We start from the raw sequence: 12,326 nt of genomic DNA, 5'->3' as shown, positions 1-12,326 counted from the left end.
CGAGGATGAAAGAACAGTTTTAAATATTCCTCTTTAGAACATTGCTTATGCATGTAAAAAAATGTGTGCACCGTATCTGTGGATTTCACCAAGTACAAGATGTTCCTGAATCAACATTCCTTTTGATCCTCGAACAACATTCCTATCAACCAATTAGATTTCAGTGACCGTTTTTCAGGACATATCAGTTTAAGCTTATAATCATAGTTTCCCACTGATTTTAGGAATATATTTTGGTTAGGGTTAGATTTAAGGGTAGGGATTGGAATAGTAATGTTGATCCAGGATCATGCCTTGCTTGGCAAAATCATGGCGACCTGACCATTCGTGCAAAAATCTTTTCTTTATTAACAACAATTACTTGTCACATCCCTCTGTTGCTCTGAGAGTGTTGATGAACACTTGATTTTGTTCTCATTCACCCCGATTTATCTGCTAAGTAAACAAAACTATGACAAATGTGTGACTCATTAATATTAATTACATGTCTGGATACTCCAAAATTGGTCATCGTGACCTAGTACCTTCACCTTTTAAGGCTTTTGCTGAAACTTTGGGATTGTTCGATACCAATTCTAAAGTGAGGTACCAATTGTTGTTATTGAGCTGCTACCTAAGTGCCTGCACTTTTAAAACTCCTAGTCCTCACTCAATGTTGTGCAGCAAATGGAAATGAAGGATAGTGAAAGTCATTACGTTACTGAAAATTGCTTGCACATCTCAAATTTACTGATGATTGATGTTCCGCTTCCAATATACTGCAGTTGGCCAACTGAACCATGCTTTCCAGCTGCACAACATTAAATACAAGGGCACACTTGGTTAGAGGATGCACTTGGATGCTATGTGTCTCCAACAATCACTGCTCTTTAAACCTCCCCGAATAGACGCGTTTTCACCTTGCTTATCTTCCACCAAATATTTAAAGAGTTCAGAAGATTAATTACTGTCAGTCTCAACGAACTACTGACCTTGTGTACTCCATAGTACCTTATCTTTAAAAACCTTAATAAAACTTCAATTCATCGGCATCTTAAAAGTTTCTGGGAAAAACTCCACAGAATCATCAACCATTCTTGTCCCACAGTCCCAAGCATCCTCTCCGAAGTAGGCCATGTTGGGAAATCTCCTGTGATGTGAATCTGCAAATCCTCATGTAAAAATGCTTCTCCTTAATACTCAGTCATTGTTGAACAAGCCCCTTCTGCACAGCATGGTATTGTGATAGCGATTACGCTATTCTTAATGGAACAGCTCCCCCAGGACATCAGCACTTTGAAAAGATGCCCTGCCAGTGTGTAGTGTGCAATTATACCGTCACGGTTTTTTTTTTTAAAAATAGCAATACATGCCTTTTCCATGCCCTACTACTGTGTTACACTTTGCTTTGCAACTACATTGGCTATGTTCAAACTAAAATAAGTAAATAAATAATAATAATTAAAAAAATCATAGTAATAATATCAATTTAAAAAAGCAAATATCTGTGCATATATATATATATATATATATATATATATATATATGCACTGTATATATATATATGCACTGTATATATATATATATATATATATATATATATATATATATATATATATATATACACAGCATCTGTGTGTGTGTGTGTGTGTGTGTCTGTGTGTAGTGTGTGTGTGTGTGTGTGTATATATATATATATATATATTTTTTTAAATATGACATAATTGATTTTTTTATTCATTTCATTCATTTTAAATAAAAATCTTATATATTACATTTTGTTAAATATTAAATTAAAATAATTAAATGTGTGAAATATTTGTATTAAACTTAAGTTAATAGGGGAAAAGAGCATGCACAATATCCAGTAATCTACATTGATACATTATAAAAACAATATTAATAATTTACATAATTTATGGATAGTAACATCCGTGAAATATTGCTTTTCTAAAAATATTAATAAAAAAATAAAAATATTTTAAAAAGTTGACAGCACATCAGCACATTCTAATATGATTGAAGCCAATCTTCAAATGTCAGACAAATGTTTTACCAAATTTTATGACCACTTTACTCCAGCCCCAAAGCAAATACATATGCGAAATATGAATAAACCTGATTCTTTACTCTTAATCAAACCCATTGTAAAGCAACTCAAAGTAAATATATTTCATTTCTGATAATTAACTAAGCTAAAGGCAATAGTTTCATGATTATTCACTCCTGTATTCCATCACTGCATTCCAGCTCTAACAGTGTCATAAAAACAACCAATGCATTAAGTGTCAAATGCTGTCCAACTCACTGACTCATGGTTCTCTTTTGGTCTTACAGAAGCTCACATTCTGGATCACAGTTTTCTATTGCAATGCTTACAAAAGCTGATATTCAAAGCATCTCTGTGCTGTAGATCTACCAATTCAAACAGTTTATGTTCAATGCCTAAAGCAACTGAATTCAATATAATATAATGCAGTTTCGATACAGCCAATAAAACTTTTTTTTTTTGACAAGCCCTACAATCCCGTTATTAGTAGGCATATCATCCCTCTTTCAATCTCGCAATCATCTCTCTCTTCAAAAACAAATAACCATTTGAAAGGCGGTTTCAACGATTCTGAAAAATGTATTCATGCCTGCGTGCATCACACTGCCTCAACCATGCCAAAGCTATCCTTGGAGGGATGCCTAAAAGCTCCCTAGAAAGCTTAAAAACAAATACTTTGCCAGAACAAGGAGGACAGCTCACTTCACCCCATTCTTGGCAAATTTACCCCGACTACCCTTATAATGAGTGGAATAAAAAGTCCAGCTCTGGGACTTTTAACCCGATAAAACATTGTTATACATTATTAACAATCTGGATTTAACAATAAGAAATAAAAATCAAAAGTGCAACGAGAAACGGAGGCTTGGATGACCTCAAGTAATCAAACCAAATATGAGTTTATACTCAAATCTTAAGTAATCCATAATTAAAGTTATGAAAGTACTTGAAAAGCATTAAAATGCAAGCTAAAAATGGAAAGACTGGATGCACTGTGAGCTTGTTTGAATGAAAGCAACGATTTCTGGGCTCATGATGATTTTGATTCCTGAAGGCCATGTTCTTGGAATCGTGTTCAGAATTGCAGAAATCATATTCTGAGAAGAAAGAAAACATTCTCACTTGAATAAAAATCAATCTGCGGAATGCACTTGACTCGGAGTAATGTGCGAGATGGCCTAGCAAGATAAATTGTATAATGTGAGAGACTGTAGTATAGGTCTGTTTGGAGAGGTCTGAGCAAATAGCACAGAGCTGTACAATCCCATGAGGAAGTGCACTGGTGGCATGCGCACTGCATAACGCCATGCAGAAAAATGAGCTGCCTGTCCTTCTTAACCCTGACCCCGACTTAAATGATAACCCTGACTGTGGCCTTCGCAAAATGATGAAAAATACCGCTGCAGATCAGCAGTGTTTTGCAGTAATAATTCAAATGTAAAGGACATGCTGTGATTTTAAAAGCTCTGCCAGTGACTCGATGATGTTTTTTTTTTTTTTGAAGTTCTGTTAACAACACTCTCAGCATATATATTCCATATGCTACTTTTAATATTGTCTGTTAATGTGTATGATGTTGTATAAGTATCAAAAGGCAACTGAAATGATACGCAGATGGGGTCATGCATGATAAAAAGGAATTGCAAAGCATATTCATAGTTATTTTAAGACCTTTTATGTGATGATAAGTAAATGAGAAAAATGATCAAGTATAGACCATAGAAGCAGATATACCCTGTTAAGAAAATATATTTTAAAACCTTAAATAGTATGTTTCACAATAAAATATTTAAATCCTACTACTTTATATAATAAAAGCATAAAAATATCTTGTGTTACTTGCTATTTCTATGTAATTACTGGTGACATTTAATAGATATTTTAGAGTAAAAGTGATTACAAGTTGCTTTTTCAGTTTATATACTGCAGAAAAACATACGTATACTGGAGCAAAAAATACTTTTGTGCATGCAGAGTGCTTCAAAATTACTCAACTTTTCATTTTATCTGAATTTTAAGACCTACCTTTATAGATATACCACATATACGACAATATGGCATGTATAATCATGCAGATGGTTTGAATAGCAGGATATAAGTAAATTGTTAGAGCTTTGAACCTCCAATACAAATATATATATATATATATATATATATATATATATATATATATATATATATATATATATATATATATATATATATATATATATTGCAAACCACAGTCAAATCATTCACTTTGTCTAATATTAGGAACAGACTGGGTTCAAGGAATTGATTTCATTTAATGCAACGTTCTAGACTAGACACACACACTGTCGTCCGTTCTATACTGTACAATATAGTTACTCATACATCTGCAGAACACACGCATCCAGGTAAAGCAGCACACACAGCGACTGCGAGAAATAACGAGGGGCCACTTATTTCACGTGTTAGGGTCATCCCCTCATTGACCTGGCCGTGTGGTTCATTACGGACGAGGAGATTTTAAGTGTTCTCGTCTTCTCGTCTGGCTTTCTGGTAAGATGCTGGCAGTACAACAGAGCACTGGCAGCACTCAGCCACTTAATGAGCAGAACTCTGACAGCACCATCACACACTCACTCGCCAAGTGATGATCAGTGGGTGCATTAGTGAACGGAGGGTTACATGGCTCTGCTGTTATCAGAAGCAAGCAGCTGATGTCTTAGCCTCCTTCCTTCTGCAATCCCCACTAATCGATTCTCTTCATCCTTCTCTCCACACATTCACCAACTCTATTTTTTCCCTCACTTCATCCTTGCCAGTTATAGGATTATTTAATCACTAATTTTCTCACTTATATGTCCTCTGTGACTCAAAAGATGTGGATAGTGGTGTGGGAGGCTTTTTCCCTCTAGGTTTTTTCTTTCAAAATCGCTTAAAATCTATGTATCTAATTTCACTTGATTCATTGATAGTTTTTCTTGCACAAAGCACTGGGAGAATTCCATTTGAAAGCGAGCACCTTTATGCCCTGCTCGTTCCAAAAGGCAGAACATTTGAAGTGAGCACTCCTACACAAATATGAACACATATGTTGCTGCCACTTGAATCTCAATGTTACCTTAATAAACGTATCAGAAAAACTGATTCTTACGACTGCAAAGATTGTGGTGGAAAATAAAGCTACTTGTCAATCTGGATTTCTAATCGGGTGCATCTCAAGTAATGTGGAAAAAGTGATTTTTTTGGCTGTTTCATTAAAGTAAAAAAAAAAATCTTCATGATTAGAGCTTATAGCTCATGAACAATAAAAATCCAGTATCTTAAAATATTAATATTTATATTTGAGTTTCATTAAATGACTATATAAATTTCAGATCATTTTCTTTGAAATCAAAATAATGGTGAAGACTGCTGACTTGGCATTGGTCCAGAGACAATCATTGACGATAAGTCACAGAAGGTCATTACTGAAAGATCTGACTGTTCACAGAGCGCTGTATCAAAGCATATTAACTAAGCATAGTTAAAACATATCAACTAAGTAGACCGAAAGGTAATAATTATATTCAAGCAACAGGGATGACCGCATAGCTGGAGAACGCTGCCAAGCAAAGCTGATTCAAACACCTGGGACAGTTTCACAAGGAGTGGACTGAAGCTGGAGTCAGAGCATCAAGAATCACCCGCTCAGACATCGAGCCACTTCTGAAACAGATACAACGGAAGCGTAAGCTTCTGAGCTAAGGAGAGGAACTGAATCCAAGTCCAGTGTGAAGTTTCCGAAGTCAGGGTGCTGTGACCTCTGACGAGCAGCAGGACTCTAGCATCTGCCCATAGCGACAAAACCACACACAAGTGCTCTGCTGACCATGATATTACTGCACTCGATTGTTCAGGCAACGTGCCTGACCTGAAGCCCAAATGAAATCTATGGGATATTTTCATGAGAAAGATGAGAAACAGTCGATGCAACAATGACGATGCTTCTGTGACACTTCACCTCACTGATGCTGGAGTTTGCGCAAAAGGAGACCTGACAAAGTATTGAGTGCATAAATGAACATTCCTTAAGAAATGTAAGCTTTTCTGTTTTGTAAAAAAAAAAAATCTAACATCTAACAGTTCTAATCATCATCATCAAAAAATATATATATTTTTTACTTTACATGTAGTGAATTTAGAATATATTTTTACAAAATCATATTCTAATTTACAAATGATGTTCTCATTTTTGGAGCTGTACCTATGTATGCAGGTATGTGTTTGTGTGTGTATATACAGGCGGCATCCAGACTAGGATTGTACTGCATACATTTTTTGTGAAATCACATTGGTAATGATTGCCTAATGCATTACAACTTATAAAAGAGGGGAAAAAAAACACATGACATCTGACCGGTCAGACTGAAAGTTATTAACAAAAATCAGATTCGATTCACATTTCAAACCATCAATGAAGGCTGTTTGCATCGTGCTTGTCAAAAGAAGATTTTTCATTCAGTTCAGACCAGAGTTTATAACGTGTTTTTGCTAACTAAAATAAAGCTGAAATAAAATATGAATATTATATGAAAAGGCCGAGGTCATTCATATCGGAGTCTTGAGTCCAAGAACCTCATCTTAAGTTCAGAACACACAAACACGCACACACACACACACACACAAAAAAATGTTGGGTTGGAAATCTGCTACCATCTCAAATAAACTACATCTTCAATGAGAATTCCTGACAGGATTCAGTAGTTCATTTCCATTTGAAGCAATTCTTCAAGTAACGCAATGCCCTTTAAGGGTAAAAATGGTGTACGGAATCTATCTTCAATTGCAGACAACAAAGAGCCGTACATAATTCAAAAGGCAAAGCATATCTTTAATGTTTTTATTTTTTCTATTTTAATAGCACATTCGTTAAAAAAGAAATACTTGCAATTCTTACTCTGATCTATGTAAAGGATGAAGAATAATGGGTTCTAGGTCTTGCATTATCATTCCATTTAGATTTCATCAAGACACTGAAGGGTTCATGCACTTCATAATAACAGCGGAGCATAACATAGCAAACTTCGTCTGTAAAATTGCCCAGGTGTAATTTGAAAATACTTAGAGACTCATTTGAAGACACAGTGACTGTTTCTTCTCCTCCCCCGTATTCGTTTTCAATTTCAGGGCACACAAACTTTGTTGGCATCCTTGCTATATCCCTCACCAATCGCCCCTACCCCTACAAGACAACAGATTGAAGGAATTCACCAGGTTTTTCTCTTTCCTGCATCTTCTCTATTTGCTTGTTCTATTTTTCGCTAGCAGCCTCAGGCCACTATTAGTTTCATATAAAGAGCCAAGCCTAGCTCTGCTCACAAGCACTGTTTATTGTAACGTTGATGTTGCGTCTTCTTCTCGCTCTCGTTTGTAGAAGGGTAGGAGGGTATCTGAGGGCAGAGCGTGTTTGCATCATCTCGGGAGTGCAAAGTAAACTTCGTTTCTTTCTTCAGTCCTTTCTAGATCTCAACCGTAACAAACTGGATATGATGATCTTACTCTACCGGAATAGATTGAGGGTGACCGGATTCTGGCTCAGACCCATTAGCCCACGAACACGAGGACAGTTTGCATGTTTCGGGGTGGATCTGAGATCAGCGTTTTTCTATCACCCTCCGCGTCACTTTGATCTCGTAATCTTTTGACTTTGTGGGGTTTGCCAAACATCTGGAAGTTTGCAAGCGCCATCTGTAACCCGGTGGAGTCTAATACAGGTAAACAAACCGACAGGTTATTCTCTTTAAAATCCACCGGACCTTCTAGTGCATTAGATGATGAACAGGTACAGGATATGTAATCATCTCTCAGCGGAATACAGGATGAATGCTAATGAACTGAATATCTGTATTAGTCATAGATGGTGATTCACTTGCTGTGACACTGTGTGTGAGGGAGGCTAGAAATTCATGTAACCTCCACTAAAATATTTGAAGATAAATACTGGAAAATGTGTGAATCGTTACAAAACAAATTTGATTACAAAACGATAGAAAGTGCCAATCTATTGTAGAGAATGCAGTCAGACGCTATTATCAATTAAGCTGAAACGAACAAAACAAAACATGATACATTAATTATTTTTATGTTTTCTCAGGAAAAGATACTCTTTTTTTCGATTTAGGTTAAAAATGTTTTTGTTTTTCAGCCATGCACTTAGTCTCCACTTTGTATTTGATTTGTATTCACATGAAATATGCACGTCGCAAAGTATTGTACAAAAGACGCTTTGTAACTGAATTTCTAAACTTTTTTTTCACTGAAACAAGCAGTATCTACACTTAAAAAAACACATTTACAGTTGTAAGGCTTCATTGAATTGCTAATTATGTCAAAAATGTTGGAAGGTCAGCAGTGTTCAGATGTTTGGGGTGAGTAGGATGTTTTATTTTATTTTATTTTATTTATTTTTCTAATAACTAAATGGCTCCAGCAGCCCTGTAGTCAATTTTCATCTGTCCTATGAGCAACAGATAAAATTTGATAATTAATAAATGGGACCAATAAGTATGCTTACACTAGAAGTTATATCTGTATGCTGTTGTAAGAAAATATATTTAAATATATTGAATATATATTTTATTATTATTTCAAAGTTTAAAAGATTCTTGTCAAATAAATTCTGCTCTTTCTGTTCTCCATTCATCAAAGAACTCTTGGCTGTGATGTAAATTGCTGATTTTATTTATAAGTCATTTCATGAATATACCAAATTCATTATTACATATCTGACATGAAAAGAATATATGAGATAAATGTAAATGTTACATTTGGACTTTATGTGCTGCGTGTATACAAGTGCAGTATTTATCTTCTAAAGAGCAGATAATTACCACCAATCATGCTGATATGTTTAAAGGTAGACCACAGATTCACACACCATTCACATGGTGGTCCTTTCATATTCTCAGTACATAAATATTTCCTTTCTTCCTCCCTTTCAAACTGAGAAAATGAGAAAATCTTTCACCCATTTGGCTATTGTTAGTGTTTGCTAAGTTCTTGACCCCTTCCTTTCAATGGCTACTTTAAATCAATGTCTCAAACAAATATTTCTGCCCTCTGGGCCCATGTGTGAGTGTGTATTCCATCACTAGCCGGTAATATTTTTCCTCTTTTGTCAGATAAATACTGTCTGTGTCCTAGCGGTGAAATAATCTCCATCACTGAGGGGAATATAATGAAATACATGTAAATTTTATTGGATATATTGGATCCTGCTGCACCATTGACCAGGCATGAAAGTCCTTACTCGTGAATGGACAGCCCCTCCATAAGAAGAAAAAGAAAATGATATAATATTGCAGAATAATGTGCTAACCCTCGTTTCATTCAAAACCTGTAACCTGTGGCACGTGAAAAAGATATTTTGAACACTTTCGTCAAAAGACCAAACCTACCTCTAGCTTAAACGTCAGACAGTGTTTTCAAATAAAAGGGACTTCTTTCAGCGTAATACAAACAGAGATCATCTACAACTCTTTTGCCATCCATTGTCAAGTGAACAATTAATGCTACTTCTTACAGTCATTACCCATTTACATGGATGAAGGAGTCTACTCACTCTCCATCCTTAAATCCCTGCTTTACCCCATATGTGCAGGCGCACGGAAGATGAGTCTCACAGTCGCCTGAGTAGATAAAACTAAACCCTTCACTCCACATAAGCCTGGCAGAGGAGAAAGGAAAACGGCTTAAATGACTAAATTGTCTCCACGTTTAACCATGATTTTGCTGAACTGGAACAGTCATTTCAAAATGAATCAATCGATCATCAATATTGCAATATAGATATATTAGAATGATATCTGAAGGATCGTGTGAAGTGTCACATGATTCTTCAGAAATCATTGCAATATGTTGATTTTGACAGTTATGCTACTATATATTTTCTGTGGTGACCATGATACATTTTCCAGGATTCTGTCAATTAATACTAATATATTATACCAATTGTTTCTTTTTTATTCGGTTTTTATACATGCAGTTTTTTATTCATATAAATGGCGAAAGGGGTTGAGACGAGCAGATCCGTATGCAGCTTTTTATTAGATGACACGGTCGCAAGTACAGGCCGGGTTGAACGACGGCAAACAGGTCTGGTACGGGCAAAAACACAAGAAGAATCCACAAGGCAAGAGGTTCAGACGATGAGCAAACAATATCCAAAGGGGCTAGACGGAGCAAAAATCCAAACACTGGATAAAGGTCGGTACACGGGAAATAACACACAGGGAAAAAAAACAAGGCAAGGCTAGACTGCACTAGAAACAAGGAACAGGGGAAAATGCTTTGTAGAACTAGGTTCAATTCTCAGCAAGGACTGATTCACAAATGGGGCTTTAAATACATGAGATAACGAGATAACAAGGGGGAGGAGTTAATCAGTTGTCAAGGGAACTAACAAAGGGCAAGGAAACAAAGGAACGTAGAAACAATGGGATACAATTCTGACTTAATAACTGGCAATTATGACTTTACATTTCACAATTCTGAGAAAATTGTGAAGATAAAAAGTCGTAATAACCTTTTTTCACTTTTTTATTCATTGGCAGAATCGGGCTTCCATAGAAACATCCCTTAAAATTGAGTAAAAATGTTAGTTAAATCTCTCTTTAAGAACTCTTAACATTTTTTTTAAAGCTGAGAATAACAAATCGTACCATAAATTGTCTTGCACTGTAGTCACAACACGACTTCAGCGAAACTCCCCATGCCATTGTTAGTTTAAAATGTTACATCTGACTGTATGCAGTATAAGTTAGTTCCACATTCATTACTCTAGAGTTCTTCACAAGGTAAAGTAAGTCAACAACGAAGTCGTAATATTCTTCTGGCAAATATTATGAACGCTGTCATCATTGAACTGTCACTGCTGTTTATAACACTGGTTGTGATGAGCACAAACTAGGTCACACCAGAGGTTCTGAGCAAACATGATAGTCGTTGTGATTTATAATAATCTTTTAGCTGGTTTATGCTACTATTTTATTTTCCCTGCAGGCTGTAGAGTTGACAACACAGCTAGTGGAATTTACAGCTCGTTTCACGGCTCCTTAACCCTACGCTAAATGAAGGCGCACATATCAGTTTATGATTGTAGGGTTGTAAATACTAATCAAAACTTCTTAAATCACTTGCTGAAGGCTAATGATGATACAACTGAGATTTAGGTAAGACATGGGAAAGAGATGTAACAAATGAAAGTTGAGGAAGCCAACACATTCATGGAGCATTAGCTGTCTAACACCATCTTAATAAGGTCATATGATAGTCAAATTTTCTAATTTCATTAACCATCTTTATACATGTTTTATTTACTCTACAATGAGAGTAGGAATGAGATTTGGTTCAATGATGTTCGCTGTCGGTTTAGAATGTGTTTTTGCATTCCAGTGAGCTGCTTTCCCATTGTTTTTCTATGTAAACATGCACAGGATGTGTGTTTTAGACTGTTTTTCTCATATCTAGCGCCTTTTGGCAACATTCTTTCACATAACAGGGATTTCTAAACATATACCACAAGTAAAAAGTTCAGAATTTTAAAATGTGTCTCTAGACCTTGCTTTTTCATTCCGCTGCTTTGCATCTCAGGTTTTCAACTCAAGAATACGTACTGTGAATGGGCCCTTACCATGCCAAAGCACAGTGAAGGTGAGGGTTTGTATAAAAAAAACGTGTCTCTTTGTAGAGACGACACAAGACATTGTTCGCTCAAAGACCACAGACTCCAGGGCGAACATCCAGTCCTGTTCTATCTTCAAGCCTCGGTGCCTTGAACTTGATGTGGGCAGAAACTGGCAGCAAATAGGACAAGACAAAAAGAGGTGCAATGTGGGCTCTTCTGGCTCTATTGAAGACCAGATGCCACCTAAATCCGTTTCCTTGTATCAGCTACTCATCCAAACACATTTATATAGAAATAATAGGCTGTTGTGACAACTTGCCGACGATGCTAAAAAATGTTAAGTCAGACATCAGAAATACTGGATCCAGATCTTTCAGTCTCAAGATCTGTTCAGAAGTCATCCTCAGGTGTAAAACTGCCAGCTAAATTTTGTCACTTAATAAAATTGTATGTTGTAACTCAAACCACTATGTACTTACATCAAAAATAAGTATGGTGTAGATATTGTGTTCATATTGTCTTGCAAAACACTTTTGCTGCTATTGAGGTGGGATACGGGTAAGGTTAGGGACAGGTTTGGTGGTGTGGGTAGGTTTAGGGTCAACAGTGTAATTATAAATGTAATTACAGAAATTAATTACAAATGTAATAGCATATAGGGAT

Source organism: Puntigrus tetrazona, chromosome 5 (assembly GCF_018831695.1).
Source record: "Puntigrus tetrazona isolate hp1 chromosome 5, ASM1883169v1, whole genome shotgun sequence".
Classification (NCBI taxonomy): domain Eukaryota; kingdom Metazoa; phylum Chordata; class Actinopteri; order Cypriniformes; family Cyprinidae; genus Puntigrus; species Puntigrus tetrazona.
This window is presented reverse-complemented; position numbering follows the sequence as displayed.